Source organism: Furipterus horrens, unplaced genomic scaffold (assembly GCF_987537825.1).
Source record: "Furipterus horrens unplaced genomic scaffold, mFurHor1.1.pri manual_scaffold_1, whole genome shotgun sequence".
Taxonomy (NCBI): Eukaryota; Metazoa; Chordata; class Mammalia; order Chiroptera; family Furipteridae; genus Furipterus; species Furipterus horrens.
The window spans coordinates 163,900,353-163,927,727 of NW_028327171.1; the positions used below are offsets into that span (position 1 = coordinate 163,900,353).

A 27,375-nucleotide genomic window follows, 5' to 3' on the forward strand; every position below is an offset into this window, starting at 1 on the left:
TTCTTTTAATCCATATAACACCACCATGAATTAAATACCATTACCCCTTATTCTAGTTATCTATTATTGTATAACAAATTACCAGAAAATACAGGGGCTTAGAACAACAATAATCATTTATTATCTCTTATGGTTTGTGTGGGAGAGAGAGAGAAAACACCAGTACCTGTCAGAAACCTAGTGCCTATTGTGACTTTGCCAGAAGTCACATGACTTCTGTCACAATTTTTTAGTTGGGGCAGTTTCAAAGTCAGCCCAGAATCAAGGGAAGGGAATACAGATCTTCTCTCTCTCTCTCTCTCTCTCTCTCTCTCTCTCACTTTTTCTTTAACCAGAAAAGTAATCTTTATTTAGACATCTGGTAGTAATATTTACTTTCTGTTCTGTAGCATCAATAAAATCATCTAAGGGTTATCTAAACATTGATTATAAAAGTTGAAAGACCATAAACAGTATTTACATTATTATGACTATGTGAATATTGTTCATTGCAGAGCCAAGCAGAGATTTATCATAACTGTTCTTTCTCTATGGGGTCAATGTTTTAACCCCATTGTTACTCAAACTAAATATTAAATGGAATTTCCTTTATTATACTTCATTAATTGCTTAAAATTATGCCATGCTTAAATTTGATTTATATTGGGACAATTATTTTCTTGTATATTTTGTTTGATTTTTTTTTTTTTTTTTTTGCTGGGTACAGTGAACTTTATTGATGGTGCATGACAATGTAAGGCTCTCTAAGCCCCTCCCATTCTCAGGGGCTTTGGGATAGAAAGTGTGGAGGTCAGGAGATTCTCAGTGCGTTGGGGGATCAATTTGGGACAAGGACTCCCCACCAGCTGAGGGCCTCTCTTTCTCTCATTAGGCTGGTGGTCCTGGGTGCTCTTACTCCTTGGAGGCCATGTGGACCATAAGGCCCACACCCTGTTGCTGCAGTGAAATTCATTGTTGTATCAGGAAATGAGCTTTACAAAGTAGTCATTGAGGGCAATGTCAACCCCAGCATCAAAGGTGGGGGGGGTGGATATCAGTTAAAGTTGCAGGTGACAACCTGGTCTTCAGTATAGCTTAGGATGCCATTGATGGGGTCCTCTGCTGCCTGCTTCACCACCTCCTTGATGTCATTATATTTGGCAGCTTTCTCCAGGCAGCAGGTCAGATCCACAACTGACATATTGGGAAGGGGGGTGGACACAGAAGGCCTGGTTAATGAGCTTCCCATTCAGCTCCGGGATGACCTTGCCCACAACCTGGGCAGTGCCAATAGAAGCAGGGTGATGTTCTGGGCAGTCCCTTGGCCACAACTTCTCAAAGGGGCCATCCACAGTCTTCTGGGTGTCAGTGATGGCATGGACTGTGGTCATGAGTCCCTCCAGGTGCCTAAGTTGTCAGGGATGACACTGGGCAGGGTGAGGGCAGGCACTTGGTGGTGCAGGAGGCATTGCTGACAATCTTGAGGGAGTTGCCATACTTGTCACAAACATGGGGGCATCTGCAGAAGGGGCAAAGATGATGACCTTTTTGGCTCCACCCTTCAAGTGAGCCCCAGCCTTCTCCATGGTAGTAAAGACACCAGTGGACTCCACAACACGATCAGCACCAGCATCAATTTATTTCATGTTGGCAGATCTTGCTACTGGAAGATGGAGATAGAGTTTCCATTGATGACAAACTTCCCGTTCACAGCCTTGACTGTGCCCATGAACTTGCCATGAGTAGAAGCATACTGGAACATGTAGACAATGTAGTTGAGCTCAATGAAGGGGTCATTGTTGACAACAATATCTACCTTTCCAGAGTTAAAAGCTTCCCTGAGGACCAGGTACCCAATACAGCCAAATCCGTTCACTCCTAGCTTCACCCTCGTGTCTCAGGGTTGCAGCTGGCACTGCACAGGAAGACGTGACTGTCTGTTGAACAGGAGGAGCAGAGAGCCTGTTTGATATTTCTTGGAATAACTCATAGCCTTTCTCTATTTCGTTGGGTGAGAAAAAATATAAGCCATCTATAATATCTTTTAGCCTATTGTCTGGTTTTCTTTTTAAAAATATGCTTCTTAACAGCTACTGATTTCCTTTTCTATGGTGTATAGTTGATATTTATTGTTATTTAGATCTTGAATTGTTATTATCATTTCTTATATCCCATGCTTTTCTACTTTTTCATTTTTCATCCTTATTTTCCTGGAATTTATCCTCAAGAAATGGCCTCAGAAAGGTTCATTGGAAATTAAAAATAAAAAGTACTTACACAAGTAGAAATTATTTTGTTTTCTTTCCAAATCACACTAATGAGATGGCTGACTAAACAGTGAATTTTTTTATCAAGAGTAAATTTCCCTCAGAACTTTTAAAGCCATGCTTGGTCTACATTCTAGCATTTATTTCAATGATTAAAAGTCCGATGCCAGATTATTTTTTTTCCCTCTGGTTGACAACCTAGTATTATCTTTGTTCATTTGCTTTTTTTCCTCTTTGGGAGCTTTTAGGATCATTTCTTTCCCCAGGTATTTATACAATGTCCTCATTATTTCTTAGATTTTGGCCTGTCTTATTTCAGCCTTCTTAGTATTTAATAAGTTCTTACACTTAAATACATCTCCCTTTATTGTGGGAGATGTTTTTGTTTTTATTTCTTTGTTAATTTCCTCTTGCAGTTTCTATGATTTCTCTTTGTGGAACTCTGATCTGAAAGATGTTTGATGTCCTGAATTGATTCTCTATGTCTCTTACCTTCATTCTATGTTTTTGTAACTTTCAAAAATTGAGACATATCTTTAGTTTTATATTTCCCATTTTATGCCCTTTGAGAACATTTTGATACAATTTTCCAAAATATAAACAATTTGTGTCATTATCCTTAATTTTTTTCTGAACTTCATGAATGCCAGACCCATAACTTTGAGTATTTGTTATTTTTAGGGTATCATTTTTTATACTAACCATTCTTTTCTTGTAATGCCATATGTTCTCAGATATCTCTGATAATAGTAATCATAAGGAATTTTGTTTTGGCTTTGCTTTTTAAATTTTTTGTTTGTTTGTTATTTGATAGATCTGTTCCTTTGAGTTTAGTTTTTTTTACTTTGTTTAACCTTTCATTTGGCTGGCTGTCCTTAAACATTTTACATTCTTGGTAGGAGGGTTGACTTGGAGCTCTGTGTACTTCTGTATAAGCAGACAAGGAGCCATTCTTTATAAGGCCCATACCCTACTTCATTCACAATGCTGAAATAGAGAGGCTTTTATTATTGAGCACATACATTCACATAGATGAAATAGAAGTCCCCAGATATTTCCCTTATTTTGAGAAGACCTGTCCATTTCCCTGGAAGTAAATATATCCCTAAATGCTTCTCTTACGAAGTGGAGAGTCAGTTAACAAAACTGTTAAGATTGAAAGGAGTGGCAGGGTAAGTCTTCATATTAACCTCCAGTTGATGCCTCTCCTTTCATTCTACTTTTTACACTGGACCTCTGTTATACATGATATCTCTGAGTCCAGGGCTCCATGGGAGATTAGCTTTCTTATCTGCTCACACCCTCTAAGCAAGAATCCCATCGCTTGATGAAGGAATGTGAATGTCACTTCATGAGAACAGAATGTGGGATGGAATACATATTGGTGCAGCCATCTTTAGATGACTTTTGAAAAACACAATCTGCTACATGCCTATATTTTATAGATTAAAAGGCATAGGCTTAAAGGTGTATGCAAATTGCTTGTGATCACACAACTAATAACAAGAAATGCCAAGATAGAAACCTGCTGGTTTCCAGTATCCGAAATCACTATGCTATTCTATCTCTCACCCTAAATTCTTTCCAACTTTAAGTTAAAATTTTAAAAAATCTATTTCAAATACATAAATAGTTATTTAAGTAGTGTGTGACAGATTTCATAAACCTGGAACAGAGGAATGGCAATATGAGGTCCAATAATTTTAAAGTCCAAGATATAAAAGCTCAAGCCTTGAATAATTCAAGTCCTTGACCTCACCATTTTACCAGGAATGTTTCCCTTTCTTTCCCACTAGTTTTATGGCTCCTAGAGATGCCCACCAATCCATCTGCTTTCTGGGCCACTATGTAAGTTACTGTGTTGTTTGTTTCCTCTGCTAATGGTGGACTTCCGAAAACATAAGGGACAAGGGAGCTGGGTCTTCTCACTCCAGTAGCTGGTGGTGGAGCCCAAGAGAGGGGTGTTGGTTTTATATAAAGGTAGGAACAATGACCCTGCCCCAACTCTGGGTCATACTCTGTCTTGTCACCTGGGCAGAGGAGCAGTATTGACCTTCCCAGAGAGTGGCAGGGTCCTAGGAAAGTCATCCTTTCAATGAGGACCCCACAAAGTTCTCAATTTCCTGTCATAGATACTAATAAAACAAAGCAAAATACCAGAAACCTCTCTTTTTTTTCTTTCCATACATACAAAAGAAAGGAAGGAAGGAAGGAAGGAAGGAAGGAAGGAAGGAAGGAAGGAAGAAAGAAAGAAAGAAAGAAGAAAGAAAGAAAGAAAGAGAGAGAGAGAGAAAGAAAGAAAGAAAGAAAGAAAGAAAGAAAGAAAGAAAGAAAGAAAGAAAGAAAGAAAGAAAGAAAGAAAGAAAGAAAGAAAGAAAGAAAAGAAAAGAAAAGAAAGGAAGGAAGGAAGGAAGGAAGCTGCAATGAGTCTACAGGAAGAAGCTCAACTTAATATACAAGGATTTACACACCAAACATAAACTCTGACTTTGTTGGCTAAACATAGGTCTTCCAATTTTGGTGACTTCATGGTTTCTGTCAGAACAATGGGTAGACATTTGCTTTTTGTTTGTATATTTCAAAGAACATCAGAGAATGTTTTCTGCAAACCAAAGAGGGGTTAGCCCAAAGACAAATCTTCTGCTCAAAGTTCTAAAAAATAGTTTTCCCAACCTTCTCTTGACTCCATCAAGATATCAAGACCACCTTTGATCACAGCTACAGTCCTCTTTGCAAGAAGGAAAATTCTTCCTAAGATAGCCCAGAGATGGGAGCCTACTTGTGGGAGAGGTAACAGAAAGCTTCACGTTCCATAGCTGGTCTTCCCCTTATGGAATTAAGATTACAGTAGTAGTGATAATGAAGAGGAGAAGGAGCAGGAGGGAAGAAGTAAAATGTGTTGAATTCTTACTAAGTGCCGATTATTGTGCTAAATGCATTCATTTATTTCTCCCAATAGTTAGTGAGGTAAATACTGGTATGTGTGTATGTATGTATGTATAAGGTTTGTCCAGAAAGTATCCAGTGGCATACTATGAAAAATAGAGATATTTACTGAAGAAGATATAAGATACTAGAAACATTGTACAAAGGACAATGACACCTCAGTACCCTTCAAAGTAGGCACCTTGGGACCTCACACAGTTCTCCCAATCTCCATCAGCTGCCCCATCATATTTTTCTGAATTTCATCAATGGTCTGAAATCTCTTCCCTTTCAAAAGTGATTTTAGTTTTGGGAAAAGCCAAAAGTCACAAAGCACCAAATCTGGGCCACAGTGGGGCTGAGTCACCTGAGTGATTTGATGTTTCGCCAAAAAACAGTGCATGAGATGTGATGCATGAGCAGACATGTTGTGATGAAGCTGCCAATCACCAGTTGCCCATAGGTGCAGCCTTCTGAATCATCCCACAGAGCAAAGTTTAAGCTTAATGCAAAATTTGATGCAGACTTGTTGCTCTACTTGCTCATTCATTTAGAATGCAATGGCCACACAGTACACCTGCTCACTTAATGACATCTACTGCTCCCACTGACTAGTACAGTGAAGTCATCATTGTTCATGCATGCACATTCCAGTCCACTCTCCTTGGCTGCCAGGCTACATTGCTGTCACACAAAGCATTTTCATTATATTAATAATGGTTGGGCTTTTCCCATACAGACCTCATATATATCTGTGTAAAAATACCCCATTTTTTCAGATGAGGGAAGCCATATAGCTTGTAAGAGGTGAAGCTGAGATTTATACCCAAGTATCCTTACTCTTAAACTCTTACACTATTCTTATCAACTGTCTCCCACCCCAAAGTAGCTGTTAGCTGTTTTCCTATGAAATTCAATTAGACAAACTTTATTAAACACTTACTATGTGCACTAATCTGCACTAGGCCCTGGGCTTGGGCTATCGGGCCATGGGATAGCAGATGAAATAAGAACAAGTCTCTTTACTGAAGGATTTAGTGATTTAAAAGAGAAAACAACACGCACTGTGGGAGGGCTCTTAGGGATCCTATGGTAACACCAAGAAGAGAGGTTTTTATTTGAACTCTGATGGGATCTTGGAAAAATACAAGAAGGCAGTTTTTGAGATGGGAATTAGCTTACAAATATAATTCTGATAGGCAGAGAAGGAAAGTCATTCTAAACAGGGGAAGTAATATAAAGAAAAAAGACCTGCTCAAATACATGACATGAGAAAGGGAGGTTAATTTGTCTGATAATATATGCAAAGTTAGATGCTTTGGGTGAGAGCTTCAAAGATGGATTAACAGAGACAGCCAGCAGTTATGATGGGCCCTGCTTGTCCACAAAGAAGTCTGGATTTGTCCTACAGACAAGGAGAGTCATGCAGAGCCTTTTGTACAGAGTGGCAGAATTATGTAGGTGTTTCAGATACCAGGCAGCTCCTACAGGAGCTCATCCTCCAATGCATGAATGAGTCTTTTGGACCCACCTGGCATATTGTCAAGCTGGTTGGGGCAGCCCAGGGAAGAGCCACATGCATTAAGTGGAAAACCATGGAAGTCTTGTTTTTCATCTCCAGGGTTCTATTTTGTTTCCTTGAGTTAGATTTTTGTGGCCTTGTCTTATGAAGGGTTCTCAAGTTACTTAGGTATTTTCCCATGGTGCAGCAAAAGAAAGGCTAAGATATGTGCTTAACTTCTAAGGCAGAGGCCAAAGGTTAACTAATGACAGTCATTGCCAGAGGGGTAAAGGGTTGCAAGGGGAAATAATGTATGTGGGCGGAGACCAAATCCACCCCCTGCCTGAAGGTGACTTAGGGATAGGTGAGGGGAGGAGTGGAGGGAAGGGACAGAGATGGGAGAAGTGTTACTTCAGCGTTATGGCCTTTCTCTGGACCCTTTCAATAGCATTTGTTTATCTTTTTATTTTTAGCCTTAAAGAACTGAAACCAATTCCTGTTATTTGAAGTCTAAGACATGAAAATTTTTCTAAATTTAGTGTTGGATACTGAGAAGAGGTCTTCCTCATTGAGATCTGTGAAGAGTTGAGTACTAGTTAATTAGCATTCCAGAAAATCAATACCTATAATAACTACATTATCTCTCCATGTTGGATAACCTTGGAAAGCCTTAGCAAACAACCTTATCTGTGCTGCCTGCTAAGTTAGAACAGGTGAAATCAGATCTTGCAAGGAGATAAAGCAGGCTTTTTGCCTCAATAAAACTTCTTTTTTCAAATTGACTATAATTTACAAATGGTCTAATTCCCCATGAGCTGTTATATTTCCCTTTGAGCTGCAGCTTGACAGTTAGACCATCGGTCAAATGAGTTACTGGCTAGAAACTGAATTTGGGTGGTATACAAGTCATAGAAAATCATATTAATATGCTTAAGTAAGTTAAGATAATTGAGAATATAATACACACATGCATACCCATGAAAGCTGTTCATCAAATCAGCAAGATAAACTCCTTGGTTCTGTGGCCCAAGCAAAGTTAAGAGGAGAGAAGTAGCAGATGGACAGGTCTCGTCTCGTCGGCAGCTGTCCGTCTCGACAGACGATGGTGTAGCTTCTTAAGTGTCTATCTGCACCGCCGAGAATGGCTGTGCAGTCCAACTCGGGAGTGACACGGTATCTGTCTCCTCCCGTGTTGAATCGACATCTTGCGATGACGCTGGAGTGTCCTCTCCAGTGAAGCTGAAGCTACAGAGCCTGGGCAGGGTGATATGGAGGGTCTGCTGTTGCCCATGCAGCAGACCCCCCCTCTCTTCGCAGCTGAAGGGTCCAAGGGAAAGACGGAGTCAATACAGCTTGGCTTCAGGTGCGCCGCAGGAGTTGCCGGTATTGACTACAACGTCAAACCGCCTTAGGGACTCTGGCTCCGGATTTTCTGTCGGGGTTTACTCCCTTAGCCTTTCCCCTGAAGAGGTATGCTGCAAGGCAGCGGAGGTTTTTTGGAATCAGAGTTTTCCTTCTCTGATGTGCCCTGACTGGAAGATCGAACCAGCGACACTTAGCTCGCAGGCCGACGCTCAATCCACTGAGCCAAACCAGCCAGGGCAGTCCTATGTCTAGTACTATGGGAAGTGGAGAAACCTGGAAATACGTTCAACACACATTCTATCGTTCTCTTATTAATCTCTATATAAAACATTGGAGCTTTTAAAAGCCACTTAATATGACACAAATTTTAAAGATCTATTAACATAAAACATAATAGAACTGATCCTCCTTAAGAAATTATAAATAGTAAGCCAAGGAAACATTTACTTCACAAATGTGCTTCAGTACAAAATGCCACAGATATATTTAAATTATATTTATTCTATACATTAACCAGAAGCAACTGAAGAAAAAATAATCAACTTATCCTTTTAAGGCTCATGCTTTACAACTTCCTAAATCCTATCAAATAAGCAACTGCCAGCCTCAGTGAGCCCCCAGTCCTCATATTTCTTACTAAGGGGACCCAAACCTGGTAAGAGCAGCAACCAGCCTAGATTCACAGCTTGGCTTTGCCCGGGAATCTTCAAGCACAAAACAAGTAGCAGCCATCTCAGATTGCTTTACAGCTTAGGAAGTGAGATCCCAGGCAAAACACAGGTGGGGGCTGACCTTGGCCTGCAGCACCAGGAAACACCAGAGCCTGTACACCCAGTGGATAGCTACAGACCACATCAAAGTACCATCACCCTGTCCCCACACAGGTGATCTTCCACAGAGGGCAGAGGTTGGTGGTCAGTGGTCACAGCCAGTCCTTACAGCTGACTTGCCTGGGAAAATCCCTCCCATTGATCTGCCAACAGCAATCAAGACTCAACTATAAGAGGAAGGTTTACTCAGCCCACATGAAGGGCACACCTCAAGCATCCAACTTGGGTGATAGGGGATGATGAGCCCCTGGACCCTACAGGATACCTACTACATTAGGTCACACTTCCAAGACACAGAGTCATAGCAGGACAGGTATATAACAGGAAATAATAGGTGGATCCAGGGGCTAGGGGGTGGAGCCTGCTCAGGGCCTCAGGTCTAGACTTCCAAACTATATAAAGTGCCTGAAATAAAAACATTTGATCTCATGAAATATAGGTCTGGGGTCAGGCCTAGAGTACTAGATTTTCACTGACAGATCTAGAGGATGAAGACATTCCATATGGGCCTTAAGCGTATTACAGGATTATGAGTTCATGTTTTGCAAATGGATTTTGTAATTATCTTATGATGGCACATTCTATTGCACTGTGTTTGTGTATGTTAATAATGTTATTATGAAAAGTATTGGGAGATCCAGGATGGCAGAGGAGTAAGTGGAAGTTACACTAACCTTCTCCCAGGATAAATCTGGAATTACAACTAAAGTATAGAGAAATCACCCAGAATAACCAACTGAACACTAGCTGGAGAGAAGCCTTATAAGGACAGACAGAGGAAACCACTTCACCACAATGTTACTGTTAGGGAGTGCAAAGGAGGCGCAAGAGGGCTGGCTGGGCTCCCACAGGTGGCAGCTGAAGTTCTGGAGGGATATTTCAGCGGCCAGGGGATTCTCCCTGAGAATTGTGGGGTCTAAACACCAAGCTGGGCTTCCCAGCCTACAGCATCAGAGTGGGAAAGAAACCCAGATAACATCCAGCTGCAAAAAGCAGCAGGGTTTCTGTCTAACAGGGAGAGATGGCTGGAGATTCAGAGAGCCTCTTAAAGGGTTCATGAGCAAAATTTCATTTTCAGTCACTTACCCTGGGCTCAGGCAGAGGGAAGGCAGAGTGAACTAGAGACACTTGAGGAGTGTCTGGGGCTGGTGGCTATGGGGAGAGGACTGAAGGAATCGCTACAGGGACCCCTATGCTGATTCATTCCCCAACTGAAGAAGCCATCTTTCTTAGGCAAAGCACTCCTCTCTAAGTGGCATCAGCCTGAGGGAGAGCAATAGCCCGGCCCACAGGATTTACTCTGCCCTACCCCATGGAGCTTAAGCCTGGTGGCTAATCACTGCTTGATTAGATTAATAACTGGTCAGTATGATGGCTGATTAGTTTAACATCTAAGGCAGAAAATACAAAGCCACAGCCAAAATGGGAAGACAAAGAAACAGACTCCAAATGAAAGAACAAGAGAATTCTCCAGAAAAACTAGATGAAATGGAGGCAATCGATTTACCAGGTAGAGAATTCAGAGTAATGATTATAAAGAAACTCAATAGCACGAAAAAAAAAAAAAAAAAAGACATAGAAACCATGAAAAGGGACTAGTCAGATATAAAGAATGCAATATCTGAGATAAATAATATACTGGAAGGAATAAACAGTAGGTTTGATGAAGCAGAGGATAGAGTCGGTGTTTTGGAAGACAAAGTAGAAAATAACACTCAGGCAGAGCAGCAAAAAGAAAAAAGAATTTTAAAAAGTGAGGAGAGCTTAAGAAATATTTTGGAAAACATGAAACATAACAACATTCACATCATGGGAATACTAGAAGGAAAAGAGAGTAAGAGAGTGGGCAAGGGATTAAGAACCTATTTGAAGAAATAATGACCGAAAGCTTCCCTAATCTGGTGAAAGAAAAAGACAACAACTTCAGGAAACTCAGAGTCACAAACAAGTTAGACCCAAAGAGTCCTACACCCAGACACATCATAATTAAAATGACAAGACTTAAAGACAAGGAGAGAATCCTAAAAGTTGCAAGAGAAAAGCAGGTAATTACCTACAAGGGAGCACCAATTAGACTGGCACCTGATTACTCAGTGGAAACATTTCAGGCCAGAAGGGAGTAGTGTGAAATATTCAAGGTGATGAAAAGCAAGGACCTACAACCAAGGCTACTTTACCCAGCAAGACTATCATTAAAATTAAAGGAGAAATAAGGAGCTTCCCAGACAAAAAAAAAGAAGCTAAAGGAGTTTGTTAACACCAAACCAGTATCGCAACACATGTTAAAGGGCTTGCTTTAATTTATGAAGAAGAAAAAGAAAAAGAAAAAAACAGAGGAAAACAGTTTAACAATAAAATGGCTTTACATATGTATCTATCAATAATCAGCTTAAATATAAATGGCTTAAATGCTCCAACCAAAAGACATAGGGTAGCTGAATGGATAAGAAAACAAAACCCATACATATGTTCCCTCTAAGAGTCCCATCTCCATTGGAAAGATACACACAGACTAAAATTAAAGGGTTAGAAAAAGATATTTCAAGCAAATGGAAAAGAAAAAAAGCTGGGGTAGCAGTACTTATGCCTGACAAAATAGACTTTAACACCAAGGCTATAGTAAGAGACAAAGAAGGACACTACATAATGATAAAGTGAAAATCTAACAAGAGGATATAACCTGAGTAAACATTTATGTACCCAACATAGGAACACCTAAACATGTAAAGCAAATCTTGATGGAAATAAAGGGAGAGATCGACAGAAATACAGTTATAGTTGGGGATTTTAACACTTCATTAACTTCAATAGATAGATCTTTCAGGCAGAAAATCAACAAGGAGATAGCAGCCTTAAACCACACACTAGATCAGATGGATTTAATTGATATCTTCAGAGCATTTCACCCCAAAGCAGCAAATGTACATACTTTTCAAATGCACATGAAATGTTTTCTAGGATAGACCACGTATTAGGACACAAAACAAGTCTCAATATTTAATTAGACTGAAATCATATCAAGCATCTTCTCTAACCACAGTGCTATAAAACTAGCAATCAATCACAAGAACACTAAAAAGCATGCAAAGATGTGGAAGCTAAATGACATGTTATCAAACAATGAACTGGTCAACAATGAGATCAAAGAAGAAATCAAAAGATAGCTTGAAATAAATGAAAATGAGGACACAAAAATCCCAAATCTGTGGGACACTGGGAAAGTAATCCTAAGAGGGAAATTGATAGCATTACAGGCCTATCTCAAAAATCAATCAATCAATCAATAAATAAATAAATAAAATAAAAAACAAAACAAACAAGAAAAAGATCAAATAAACAATGTATCTTCACATTTACAGGAACTTGAAAAAGAATGACGAACAGCCCAAAGTGAATACAGGGAAGGAAACAATAAAGATCAGAGCAGAAATAAATGAAATAGAGTCTTAAAAAAAATGATACAAAAAATCAATGAATCCAAGAGCTAGTTCTCTGAAAAGATAAACAAGATTAACAAACCTTTAATCAGACTCATCAAGAAAAAAGGAGGACCCTAATAATTAAAATTAGAAGTGAAAGAGAAGAAATAACAACTTACACCAATAAAATAAAATAAAATATTGTAAGAAAGTATTATGAACAACTATATGCCAACAAACTAGACAACCTGGACAAAATGGATAAATTCTTAGAAATATACAATCTTCCAAAAATAAATCAGGAAGAATCAGAGAATCTGAATAGACAGATTACACCTAATGAAATTGAAGCAGTAACCAAAAACTCCCAACAAAAAAAATGTCCTGGTCCAGATGCCTTCACAGGTGAATTTTACCAGACATTCCGAGAAGAACTAACACCTCTACTTCTCAAACTATATCAAAAAATCAAGAGAAGAGAAGCCTCCCAAACTCATTTTACAAGGCTAGCATTATCCTAATATCAAAACCATATAAAGACACTAGAAAGAAAGAAAATTATAGGCCAATATCCCTGATGAACTAGATGCTAAAATCCTCAACAGAATATTAGCAAACTGAATACAGCAATGCATCAAAAAGATCACACACCATGGTCAAGTGAGATTTATTCCAGGAATGCAAGGTTGCTATAACATTCATGAATCAATAAATGTGATTCACCACATAAACAAAATGAAAAATAAAAATCACATGATCATATCAATAGGTGCAGAAAAAACTTTTGATAAAATCCAGCAACCATTTATGACCAAAACCCTCAACAAAGTAGGAATAGAGGGAACATATGTAAACATAATAAAGACTATATAGGACAAACCCACTGCCAGCATCATAGTCAATGGGCAAAAACTATAAACATTCCCCTTACGATCAGGAACAAGACAGGGATATCTGCTTTCACCTCTCTTATTCAACATAGTAATGGAAGTCCTAGCCAGAGCAATCAGATAAGAAAAAGAAATAAAGTTATCCAAATTGGAAAGGAAGAAGTAAAACTGTCTTTATTTTCAGATGACATGATACTGTACATAGAGAACCCCAAAGATTCCACAAAGAAACTATTAGAACTGATAAATGAATTCAGCAAAGTAGGATACAAAGTTAATACCCAGAAATCAGTTGCATTTTATATGCCAATAAGGAACTAACAGAAAGGGAAATCAAGAAAACAATCTCATTCACAATTGCTTCAAAAAGCATAAAATACCTAGAAATCGACCTAACCAAGAATGTAAAAGAACTGTATATGGAAAATTATAAGACAGTGAAGAAAGAAACTGAAGAAGATATAAATAACTAGAAGCACATACTATGTTCATAAATAGTAAGAATTAACATCATTAATATGTCCATATTACCCAAAGCAATACATAGAGCCAATGCAATTCCTATGAAGATTCCAATGATGTAACAGAACTAGAACAAATATTTCAAAAATTTATATGGACCCACAAAAGGCCCCACATAGCAACAGTGATCCCGAGAAAGAACAAAGTTGGAGGGATAATGCTACCTAACATCAAACTATACTACAAATCCAGAGTAATAAAACAGCCTGGTACTGCAATAAAAACAGACACAGAGATTCATGGAACAGAATAGAGAACCCAGAAATAAACCCACACTTGTAGAGTCAATTAATATTCAACAGAGGAAGCAAGCATGTACAATGGGCTCAAGATAGTTTATTTAATATATGGTGTGGGGAAAATTAGACTGATACATGCAGAAAAGTGAAACTAGACCCTCTTACGCCATACACAAGAATAAATTCAAAATGGATCAAAGACTTAAATGTTAGCACCAAAACCATAAAAACTCTAGAAGAGAACATAGGCAGCAAAATCTTGGATATTGCTCATAGAATTTTTTTTATCAGATATATCTCCCCAGGCAAGGGAAACAAAAGAAAAAATAAACAAGTGGGACTACATCAAACTGAAAAGTTTTTGTGCAGTAAAGGAAATCATCAACAAAGTAAAAAGACAACCCACAGAACGGGAGAACATATTCGCCAATACATCTGATGAGGGGTTAATATCTAAATTTTATAAAGTACTTACAAAACTCAAGACCAAAAAAAAAAACAAACAAACAAAAAAACAAAAAAAACCCACCCAATTGAAAAATGGGCAAAGGGCCTAAATAGACACTTCTCCAAAGAGTACATACAGATGGCCAATAGGCATGTGAAAAGATGCTCAACGTCACTAGTCACCAGAAAGAAACAAATTGAAATCACAATAAGATACCATCTCACACCTGTCAGAATGGCTATCATGAATAAATCAACGAACAACAAATGCTGGTGAGGATGTGGAGAAAGGGGAATTTTTTTGTACTATTGGTGGGAATGCAGACTGGTGCAGCCACTGTGGAAAGCAGTGTGGAAATACCTCAAAAAACTAAAAATGGATCTGCCTTTTGACCCAGCAATCCCACTTCTGGGAATGTATCTGAAGGAACCCAAAACACTAATTCAAAAGAACATAAGCACCACTATGTTCATTGTAGTGTTATTTACAATTGCCAAGATATGGAAGCAGCCCTAGCGTCTCCATCAATAGATGACTAGATAAGACAACTATGGGACATTTACACAATGGAATTCTACTCAGCTGTAGAAAGGAAGAAAAATTTTATCCTTTGTGATAGTATGGATGGACATGGAGAACATTATGATAAGTAAAATAAGCCAGTCAGAGAAAGACAAATACCATATGATTTCACTCATATGTGGAATCTAATGAACAAACGGAACTAACAGAGAAAATGAGGACAGACTCTTAGATGGAGAGCAGATGACAGCTAGTGGGGGGTAGTTAGAAGGTGGAGGGATTGAAGGAAAAGGAAAAAGGACTCATGGACATGGACAATAGCATGGTGATTGCTGGGGGGTGGGGGGCATAAGGGGACTAAATGGTAATGGAAAAAATACAGTAAAGATTAAGCAAAAAAGAGTATCTTAAATGACAATTTTGTAATTCTGTAGAGCCATTTTACTGTTGTTATTTATTTTAATACATTGGGCATTTCAAAGAATTAGAGTGAGCAGAGCCTCACTTGACCTTCACCCCCCGCCCCCACCCCTCACTCTGGCCCTGGCTATGGGAGAGCTAAAGATTTTCTCTACTTGTTTTCTCAGTCCCAGGCACAGAAGAAAACACCTGCAGGGCTTGGAGGACTAGCACACATTAACATGAATTATGTAGCAGCACTTCAGCCTGCCTGTTTTGGGTCTTGTTGTCAGCTCTGAGCCCATCTTCCCTGAAGCACTTGGGAGCATTTCCTCATCTCCACAGCGTTTAAGGATTGATCTATGAGCAGTTGTTAAAACTTCCAAAAATGAGAATCTCAGTGGTATAGACAGCACAGATGAGGACTGAACTGAGAACATTCCAGCCAAGGAGAATAAATGCCAACTTGCCTCGTGCTCAACTTGGACTAAATGTTGTCTGGTTTTAGTCTAACTCACCTGCACAGACAGTGCAAAGATTTGTGTGTACAGGTGCCTGTGGATCCACACACCTTTATAGGAAATCTGGTTGCTCACACAAAATATTCAGCTCCTTTCCCAGTGCAGGCTCTAGAATAAATTTTTTTTTTTTTGGTTGTTAGAAAGAAGTAAGTTTGACATTAAAATAAATCTGCACTTTACTCCTTCAACAATGATTTACTGAATAGCCATCATGTGCCAAGTGCTGCTTGAGGCATGGAACGGAGCAGAGGCGAAGATGCTAGGGCCCTGCGCTCCCTCAGTCCACGTGCTCCGGGTGGGAAGACGGTAACAAGCTAGGAAGAAGATTGCAGGTGGCCCTGAGCAATGATAAGAGTTACTGGGCAGTGACTCTAGATTACGTGGTTAACCTTGGCTGCCCGAGAAAGTGACATTTGAGCTCAAGATACGTACGTACCTACGTTTAGCGTTTTTATTGTTCTCCATACTATACTGAAATACCTGATTCAAGAAGAATTGCAGGAGAAACAATAGTTACCTCGATAGCACTCAAGTGTGTTGCTTAAGATAAACTATCCTGTATGGTTAGTTATCTCGTAGTTCAACCAATGTCCTCTGAGGACATTTAATCATTACTTTTCAGGGAAGAGCTAGTCCCTCTGGTGGTCAGAGTTTAGGTAGAATTCCCTGGTGTTCATTTCAACCTTTTCTCTCCCTTTATTTATTTATTTTTGCTATAATATTTTTCTGGAAAGTTCTTTTTATGTGAGGGATGATGACACAAATAAAACTGATTTTGCAAACCACCAGTGGAAATTTGTCTTATTGTTTTATTGTGACATCTAAAATTCTTCTCTCTTTGCCCACTGCTATAGCCAATGAGTAGAGGAGAAATACTTTTAAAGTGAATATTGACTCTATCAAAGAGTGGTCCCTGCTATTTAAAGATGCAAGGATTTTCTGAGCTTTCCATAAGGGAATAATTAAATCACTACAGGTAACAAATAATTAATTTTGAGGGATATTAAGCACCCTAATTAGCACATTTGAGTTTCTTTTCTCCACAGGGAAAATATTCTCATGGCAACTTGCCATGTCAAAGCTACTAAAACTTCTCCCTAAACTTAAGAGCTGCATTTTGTTTTACAATGTAAATGAGGACTGCAAAAATCTTTTAAGCCAAATCATTCATGAGCACTTAGGAAGCTCCAGGGCCTCTGAATTTTGTTAATAATTCTGTGGCAACCACAGGGCAGACCTTCTGACAAATATATAGCTGATAAATTCAGAGACCTACATCTTCTAATAACCCCCATCTGTGCAGATTTTTGAAAGCTTGTTTTCTTCTAAATTGTGATTATGCTGTATTTTAATTGCATTCTGAAGTGAATTTACGGACAACAAAAATGCAAGACAAATAGAAACATCTCAGTCTAGACACATCCATCACATGGAATTGAGTGCTTACAATATCACATGCAACTGAAGCAGCAGAAGGTATTACAGTTTATTGGTCTCAAATTCAATTGAATGAGATCAATTAATTCCTTGGAATATTGACAACATTATTCTCCTATCTAGGTACCTATGCAGCAATGAATTTAATTTAATATGAAAGAGGGTGGACCTGTTTCATTATTATGTAGATTTGTATATAATTTTAATTTTAGGGGAAAGACTTAAAATTATATGTACTTTCCAAATATGAGCATGTACACTTTAATTTAATATATGTTAATGTTTGCTAGGTAGTGATTATTTTATATTTTCACCTTTTTTAAAAAAGATTTTATTTATTTATTTTTAGAGAGAGTGGAAGGGAAGGAGAAAAAGAGGGAGAGAAACATGTGCAAGAGAAACATTGATCAGTCACCTCCTACACACCCCCAAATGGGGACCTGGCACAAAACCTAGGCATTTGTCCTGACCAGGAACTGAATATACAACCTTCCAGTTTGCAGGCCAGTGCTCCCATCCACTGAACCCACTACAGTCAGGGCTAGGTAATATTTATTTTAGACTTGGACACAAACATTTGCATTAAATGCCCCCATGAAGGCAAAACTAAATAATGAACAATTATTGCAAGGGAATGTTACCTTTGAAATTCTATCCTTGTTTTTGGATCCACACATGAGAATAAACATAATCTCTAACAACTAATGAAGGAAAGGAAGAACACAATCATTTGAGGTAATATTCATTCTCAAATAGTAAATAATAGAGTAATTTTTAATGTCTTCTTTTCCACTATTAAAAACAGCACAGAAAAGTGCTCCAAGTGCCAGGGAGGAAGCTAATAGGCACTGCCAAGATAAGCATGTGGCCTGAGTCCTTTGATTCTGTTTTCTGATGGGATCCTGTACACGGCTAGCAATATATTCCAATATGTCCCTTTGAACATTTTAGGATTTGTTATGGGGTGAAGCAAGAAGTGACTTATTTCTTTGGACTTCAAATTCCTCTTTCTAACTTTTGAACATGCTTCTGTCTGACAGTAATAACCTGCTTTTCTCCTTTCCTCCTCCATTTTTTCTCTTTATTTTTTTCTTCCCTCTACCCTCTAAAAGAGTCAAAAGTTAGGAGTGAAGGGGGCCCTAAAATATTAGTGCATTATTACCTAGTGTCTTTTTCCAACTGGAGAAACTTCTTAGGACAAGACAGATTCTGATTTTACCCCAGTTCTTCTCTGCTTAGTGCTTTGTGTTGACTCCAAAATATTAAAAGGAACTAAGAGGACATCAATTTCCAAGTCAGTTTCAGACAGGAATGCCCCTTCCAAGTGTTTGCGTAGGCCTCTGCCTGAGCACTTCCCATGACAGGATTCACTCCTTGATGAAGCTGCTGATTCATTTTCAGTCGCCTTTGCACATTTCTTCTATGGAGATAAAATTAGCCTTACAGGCATTTCAGCCTATTGTCCCAAGTTCCGCTTTCTTGATCTGCACAGATCAAGTCAAGTAGCCCCCTGACAGCCCTTCCAATATTGTAGCATATATATCAGGTCTCCCAACAATCTTTTTTTCTCTAGTTTCTGCATTGTTCCCAGGGTGACAGGAATACAGCTGTTTTCGTGGACTATACCTGTTCCTTACACTTGACTCAAATTCCAGTTTCTTGACTTCCCGAGATTTAAAATCTATTTCCACAATTTTTCAAATCTTCTTCAGCTTCCATGTTCTGGCTTTCTTGTTTGTATAAGGTGTTTGTATCAAAACATAGTCTTTTTCTGAGTTTCCACACTACGTCACTGATTTAAGCAGTTTGTGTCTGTTTGTGACAGCTTAGCAGCAAAACAATAATGAGAAATCACACAGCAGGGTGCATGAGCTTCTGCCACCTCCCTCCATTCCTCTCTCTTCCTGCTCATATCATCTTCACTTTCTCTGCTGAGTGGAAGCTAATTCTACTAATCTCAGAAATAAAGGCCTACTCATTACCAGCTGTGAAAGGCTCAGCCAGCCTAGAAGGTAGATGATCTCAACAGTGTGAATCTTCCTTCCCTAAAACAAAGAAATTTATGTACATTGTTATAATATGTAATAATATTAACTACTTCTATTTAAATGTTAAATACTATACATTATCTCTTTAAATCTTACTTTAACCCCCTGTCGTAGATATTATTAATATTATTTCCTTTCTATATGTGTAGACACTGAGGTTTCAAGAGGTCAAGTAATTTTTCTAATGAAAAACAGGTTTTTACCGGCAAAGCTAGAACTTCAAACCTATTTTTCTTTAAACTCCGAAGTTAGTGCACTTAATATGTATACTAAATGTCTCCTCAAGATTTCCATATTCCTCACTACTCTGATTGTTAAATTTCATTTTTTTTTTACAAAAATAAAATACTATTCATTCAAAAATATAGTATAACCCCTTAAGTAAATATAGTCCTTTAGGTGTGAAGACAAGGAAAAAACTGAGGATTACAAACACTGGCCAACAGATGTGTTTAATTTGCCAATGCCTGTTTTTAGTGAAAAATGAAAAGAGAGAAGGGGAGGGGAAAGGAGAAATTGAATGCCTGTGTAAGCTCTAGTCCACCACTTTTTTCCTCTCACTTTACCTGTTCCGTTCAGTTTGTTATCTGTCTGGCCTTTAAAGACATTTGAGTTTACAATCCCTAGTTTTTTTACATGTGTCATATTCTTGTCCTGGCTGGTGTGGCTCAGTTGCTTGGAGCATTATCCCACAGACCAAAAAGGTCATGGGTTTGATTCCTGGTCAGGGTACATATCCAGGTTGTAGATTCGATCTTTAGTCAGGGCACGTACAAGAAGGCAACCAATTAATGTTTCTCTCTCTCTCTCTCTCTCTCTCTCTCTCTCTCTCTCTCTCTCTCCCTCTCAAGCAGTGAAAAAATGTCCTTGGGTGAAGATAACAAATAAATAAATAAATAAAAACTTGACATATTCTTGCCATTCCACCTTGGATTTGATAGTTAAAGTTACAGTTCTCCTTAAAGCACTCATTAGATCTGTGGTTCATAGTAATTCCTACCCTGCTGTGGAAGAATATGGATTATCTGCCCTCTACTTTTGGCATGAAATAATTTACCTAATGAGTATACTTAGCTAAGCAACCAGCTTCTATATCTAATGTGACCTTTCTGTTCTCTACTTGTCTTCACATTTTAAATTTTATTCCGGAAACTATATGCTATAAAATCATTCGTGCTCTGTAGAATTTATGAAGATCACAGGATTTAAACTTCAAGAATTAGAACTTTTTTCTGTATCAGGACAGCTGAAAAATGATTCCCATGATGCTTACCTATTACAGATTTTTTTCAGGGATATCTGGTCACTTTTTTAATGTCTAAAATGAAAGCAGCACTGAATTCTCTATAAATCACTAGGCAAGTGGTTGCTCATACTGTAGACAAGTTAAACTTTTTTTTAATGTTGTTATTTACAGAGATGAGGAATGCTTGGGTCACATGGAATTTCACTCGGAGGTATTTCTAATGTCTTTCTGTAGAAGTGATTAGTCAAGTACACAGTGCTGTGTTTTGTTCAAGGTGGTGTAACTAGACATGAATTTTGCCCTTGAGTTCTAAGTCCATCTAGTCAACATAAAAATATTATCCCTATTTTAAAAATGTGAAATCTAAGGAGATTTTGTTAGGTCCCTGAATGTCTTCATTAAAGGATTTTCTAATAACCATAGGTGTGCCAAAATGAAATGAATCGATTTGTTAAGTAGTGAGCTCCCTGTCATCAGATATGTTTAATAATAGTTTCAATGAGCACAGCTAATTATAATACTCATTTGTATATACTATAAGGTGACCTCCAGCCCTGATATTGTTTCTATAATGTCAATAATTTCAGGCAATATTTTAGGTTCCTCATTCCTCCCACAAATTAGCCAAAGGATTGGTTGAGTTCTCTGTTTCTTTTTGGTTATAAAAATCTTTGCATAGTGGAAAGCAGAACTCAGGCTTTCTGGCTAATAAGTCAGATACCCTGCCCCCTAAATGCTGTTCATCTATATGTACACACTGAAAATGACATCATGGTTGATTATATCTATTGAGCATATCTATGAAATTTTAGATGTATAACTAAGGTGAATGTAATTCCTAACTGGACAGCCTACACTCAGATAACCTGGCTGTTTCTCCTGCTTGTTAGTTTTGCAACACATTTGGCATGCTGAAAATTTTAGTGAGGTACTGACATAACTTTAGTATGTTAAGGAAAATTGTAAGGGGGAAAATTAACATTTAACTAGATTTTTATTTGAGAGAAGACAGAAAATCCAGCCAGTGATTTGGTTTAGCTAGAAATACAAGAGTAATTGATAGTCATCAGTATTAGAAAAGATTTTCTAGAGAAAGGAACTGTCAAAGTAAAGGAGTAAGGAGAAAGATCTTCAGACCTCTAATACCTCACATAGTTGTAAGAAAGACTATGAGCATAGGAAGGAGCAGTCCTGATGGGAAACTTCTAGCAAATAATGTATATTCAACTCCTATCCAGGTTACACCCTTGACTTAGCTTAACTCCAATGCTGTGAGTTAAGCACTCATATTCTTTTCTCAAGATGACAGGAGATGCTGAGTTTTCTGCAGTGCCATGGGTTGTTTCCATACTGCGCTAATGAATCCTGCCTAATTTCTTGCTCAACTCCCTCCCTACATCCTGCAAAACACAAGAGTATATTTAAAATAGGTTTGCCAACCACAGCAAGAAGGTTCTGCACATATATTCTTGCAAAATGACTGCAGAAATAATGTTTGGCTATATGTCCATATTATTCCCAGTGAGAATCAGTTTCCTTTAAAATCAATGAATTGAATGTTTGAATTCAATGCTTACTTTAGCATTGTCCTGAGTTTTACAGAAAAACTAAAGTTATTTGCATATTTTTAAAAACCTAAAATAATTGAGCATGTATTGTGTACCAGACATTGTGTTACAGAATCACTTATATGCTATTACCATAGATAAAATAATACTCTCACTAAAATAAGTTGGAGTATTCCTTTGCTTAGCAGTAAAAGCCATTTGTAATCTGGCTTCTCTGCCACAGTTTGTTTATTGTCCCTAAGCAAATCTTCCTCACTTTTGTTCCTTTACTCATATGCCTTTTCAAAATTTACTCATTTTTCAAAGTCTGACTTCATGTCTTCCTATTTCTCAAAGCTCTCCTTGACCTCTTCAATACAGAATATCTCCTCCTCCTTTGAGCAGGACACCCTCATTATCTGCAATACTGGGGCACTTGTCATATATTGTCCAGTGCCATCTTGGCTGGTACTGGTGTGTATTGCTATCTGGCTTTTCACATGAACACATCCTACTTCCCAAACACATTTGTGTTCTTTTGGTAGAACAAGTAGTGTAAGTCTGTGTTATGCAATTCATAGTGGAAGTTCAACTAAACTTTTGGCTGTTCTCTTGCATCTAAGAACTGGACTCAAGTATATGCAGAAGGACTGAGACCTGGATATGTGTCTAAGAATGAGAAGTAACACTCATCCTGGTTGCCTGGGAAGAAGAGGGTAAATTCTTATATGATGTTTCATATTCAGGACCCAAAGCATGATTTCTTAATATGCAGGGTAGGCAGTGCCACTCTGCACCCCCAACAAAACTTTTTTTTTTTTCATCTTTTTACGTTTCTTATATCTTCTATTTACAGGTCAACTGTTGGCCTTCTCATTCAGCTTCAACCATGTCTGATGAATAAATTGCATTTTGGTTTCCTGGGTCAACAAGTAGAAGTCTTCTCTGCACAGGCATAAAGTAGCCTCTCCAGGAGGTGTGCTGCGCTATGTCTTTCCTGTGACCAACCTTCCTTAAGTCCTGAGCTGAGGTCAGCATAGTTTTAAAGATATGCACTCTAAGAGTAATGTTCTGTATGGTGGAACTCTTTGGGATTAAAAAAACAGAAACTCAACCAAAAAGGGGGAAATTTTTTTTGTGTGTGGAGATATAAGAGTGTTTCATGAATGAGAAAGCAGTTGGTCCCAGGTACCATGTGGAACTACGTCTCTTACCTTAACTTAATTCTATAGGTCTGCTTTATCTTCTCTCTTGTTGAAGACTAGCTTCAGTTTTTCCTGTCCGTATGATGAAACAAGGCACTAACAGCTTCTGAGTTTGAAATTTTAGAGCCAAGTGTACAGAAAAAGATTGCCTTGGCCCATGCTCCAGTCAGTACCTAAAGAAGAATTTTAATTGCTATCTTGGGCCAAGGGTCTGCCCTTGAACCAATAAAGTGTGGTCAGATGTGGAATATTTTATTCTATTGTATTTATGAGGTAATCATTTGGATGGAGGGTGGTGAGAAGGGGCTGTTGGTTGTAGAAGATATGCTAGACCCACCAAAGAGTCGAAGTTTGCTACAATGTACGTGTGTATAGGCACAAGCCTCTCCCATATGTTATCTCATGTGAGCCTCATGATAGTTGAGTAACATCAGTGACACGGGAACTACTGGTACACAGCTTACACTGGAGGGCATCAATGCTCTTAGGAACCAAATGTCTTGCACAAGGTTCACAGAGAATCGGTAAATTATTATTCCACTGTCCAACTAAACCTATTTTCAAAATGTTCCTGAAATCCAACCACTTTCTCAAAATTGATGAACTTGTCTTTTCTAGGAAAAATAGCAAATCCAGGGAAGTGTAATTTCAGAGAGGCAGAATGAAGAAAAGGGAGTGTGATGCAGGGGAAGAGAGAAAGGAAATAGAAGGGAGTGAGTTACTGAGCTGGCTTATTTTTAAATAAGCTGATCGCTTTTATCACAGGCTGTTTTCAGAGAGGCTCTCTGAAGCTACTGTGTGTGGCTCAATGGGCAGAGGAGGGAAAGGAATAAACATTAATCCATAGGCTTTCATTGCTCTTGGCCAAAGTTTAGGACCCAGGGCATTAACTCACCAACACTTCTAGTGGTACTGGCTTGGAGACACAGCAGGATCTGCTGGGCAGCAGAGAAGTCCTAGGTAGGGTAGAAGGCAAAATATTGTAAGGACATACATGAGAGTGACATGAGGGACCAGATGTAGCCATGGAGGGAGTCCGACTGACCCAGAGGCCAGGCTCTATCGTGACATGACCTCCTGCCACAAAGGTGACAAAAGACCTTAATAAACCTCTTCTCTGTGGCCTATAAAAATGCAGTTGAACCCTGGCTAGATGGCTCCGTTGGTTGGAGCATTGTCCCATACACCAAAAGGCTGCAGTTCTGATTCCCAGTCAAGGCACATGCTACAGGTTTGATCCCCAGTTCAGTCTCCTAAGGGAGGCAACCCATCAATGTTTCTCACATCAGTGTTTCTCTCTCCCTCTCTCTCTCCACCCTCCCCTTCCTCTAACTCTAAAATCAATAAGCATATCCTCAGGGGAGGATTAAAAAAAATGCAGTTGATGCCAAAGCATCTTCTGGAGTGTCATCAGTAACACTGAGCAGATGGATGCATGGTCTAAAGTGGGGCTGGCGACACCTGCTCCCTCATGAAGACTCACTACAAGAACACCACTCTTCTACCTCAGAAATGTTCAATCCTTGCTTTATGCCCACACTATTCTTCAAACAAATACGTAAACATTTAACACAATTATTTATTCAAATTTCCCCCTCCTAGAGAAGATTTTTGCGAGGTTGAAGTAATGGTAATTGAATAGTTTATTGAATACCTACTATGGGCTGGGCACTATTTTAAGTGCTAAGAATAGAGTAGTGATAGACACAAATCTTTAACTTCTTGAAGCTTACATGTGTGTGCACACGCATGTGTGTGTGTGTGTGTAGCCCAATAAAGAAATAAGTAAAAAATATATTGTTAGATAGTGATATATGTTTTGAGAGAAAACAAAGCAGGAAAGTAGGATGGGAAGAGAGGGGTGGGAAGTGAAGTTTGTAGATTAACTAGGGGGCCAGGGAAGGCTTCAGAATGAGTGATATTTTAGAAAGAGTAGACATAAATAGTTAAAGGGAAAAAGTTCCAGAAATAGAGAAAAGCAAGTGCAAAGGCTGTAAATCATGCTGGGTGTGGTGCAGGAAGGGCAGGGAGGTCAATGTGACCAAAGAGTAAGAAAGAGGAAAGCAGAGATTAGATGTGGGCAGAGAGTTAATATGGAATCAAATATCTTAGAACATTGACTTGCCTTCCAGTTGGGGACAGATAGGAAGGCAGCAGGGCTTTAAAGCACAGAAGTGATATGATTTACATTTCAATAGGATCACTCTGGCTGAGTTAAAAGGCTGCTGGGGAACTCACATGAGAAATATTCATTGTTTGGACCAAGATTATAGCAGAAGAGGTGGTGAGAGATGGTGTGATTCTGCTTTAAAGATGGAGCAGGTAGGATTTGAGATGTATTTGGAAGGAAATTTGAGAAAGTAAAGCAAAAAATGACTCCAAGTCTTTGGCCTGAGCCAAGATGACAGAAGGAAAAATTTTAGGGAACAGATTAGTAATTTAGACAGGAGATGTCTCTTAGACATCAAAATGAAGTTGTTGAATTGATAGTGGATTTAGGAGTGTGAAGTTCAAGGGAAAATTCATGGCTAGAGATAGATATTTGGGAGCCACCAGTATGAACTTGAAAGGCCTAGTACTCAATTAGACCACAAAGTGAATGAATTTGATAGAAAAATGCAGAGGACAAAAAGCTAACCCCTAAGCCACTCAACTTTAAGGGGTTAGGAGGGGAAGGAGTAACCAGCAAGGAGACTGGGTAACTAGTGGCTATAACATAAGAAAAAACCAGAAAAATGTGGTTTCTGGAAGCCAAGACAAGAAGAGTGTTTCAAGAGTCAGGGACTGAACAACTTGGCCAAATGCTTCTGAGAGAGGTGCTGAGAACTGACCTTTGGGATTAGCACATGGGCATCATTGGTGACTTTGAGCAGTTTCGGGCAGCAGAGATGGGCAAATGCCAAAACAGAAGTTCAAAAGTGAATGGAGGGAAGAGAAACTGAAAGCAATTAATATAGGCAATATTGCTTTATAGGGAAGGCCTGAAAAGAAGGTAGTAGCTGGAGAGAGAGGGAGAGTAAAGAAGGGTGCAAAGAAATGTGTGTTAAGGGCCTGATTATATGCCTCTTGGAAAGGTCCAGTTGAACTTACTGGAAGAACCAGGCATAAAATAAATGGTTGTCAGAAAAAGAAACAAAATATCTGCACGGGCCACTGAAATGATCCACACATAATTCCCGAATCAATGAGGAAATATACTGTGTGAGAGAAAGTGCCTGGGTCAGACCTTACAGGCTAATGCCCTAAAGGTTTCATATTTGAAAGGCATTTATCATGAGCCTGTCAAATAGCAAAGTTCTCTACTGATCTGTGAAGTCAAAATGTGGTCTGCTGGCATTTTCTGAGAGGTTCCTTTAGAGGGGGCAGTTTTACAGAATGCTGCAGTTGCTTTCATCATCTTCATCATCAAATAGCAATTAAGTGCCTAGTTTCTCCTACCACCTCAAATTAAAATAAGAGGGCCTTGTTCCTTGGGGATACGACTGTGGTGACCAGTAATATATAAGGAGGGAGGAAGGTCGGTGGGTTGGGGGAGCGGGGACGCGGACGTGGGTCGGGTAGAAGCAGATGGCTCTTGTCAAACCATTCTTGCCACCAGTTCCTGATTTTCATCCTGTCGTTCCAAAAGCCGGAGTGAATGATTCTCCTTCCCTGTTACTTCTTCCTTCTTTTCTTTTTGCGTCCCTTGCTTCTTTTGCCATTTTCTCGCAAGTGTTTGGGGGTTCTGAAGATCGCCCCAGCCTCTACTTGCCTCTTCACTGCCTGTAGGCGCACGGGAAGCGGAGCGAGACCCCTGAAACTCTAGCGGGGCAGGGATGGACATTCTGAGCATGTGCAAGGGGCAGATGAGGGGGGCCGGTCCCGGGTCGTTTCCCAAAGCACAGAGCAAGAATACGGTGAGCGTGGGGCCGGCCAGCACTCCCTGGAGCGGTGTCCCTGCGCCCAGGGCGCAGCGGCTGCGCCCTTCCCTCCGGGCGTGGGCGAGCTGGCCGCGTGTGCTTCGCTGCTTGACGCGAGGGCGAACCAATCAGGGCGAGCAGCCTGGGCTGCCATGTGACAGGCGAG

General features: G+C 39.2%; 1 pseudogene; it reads right to left on the reverse strand.

Moving 5' to 3' along the window:
• Window positions 1-891: 891 nt before the first annotated feature.
• On the reverse strand, window positions 892-27,363 carry LOC150022174 (glyceraldehyde-3-phosphate dehydrogenase pseudogene; annotated as a pseudogene).
• Window positions 27,364-27,375: the final 12 nt, after the last annotated feature.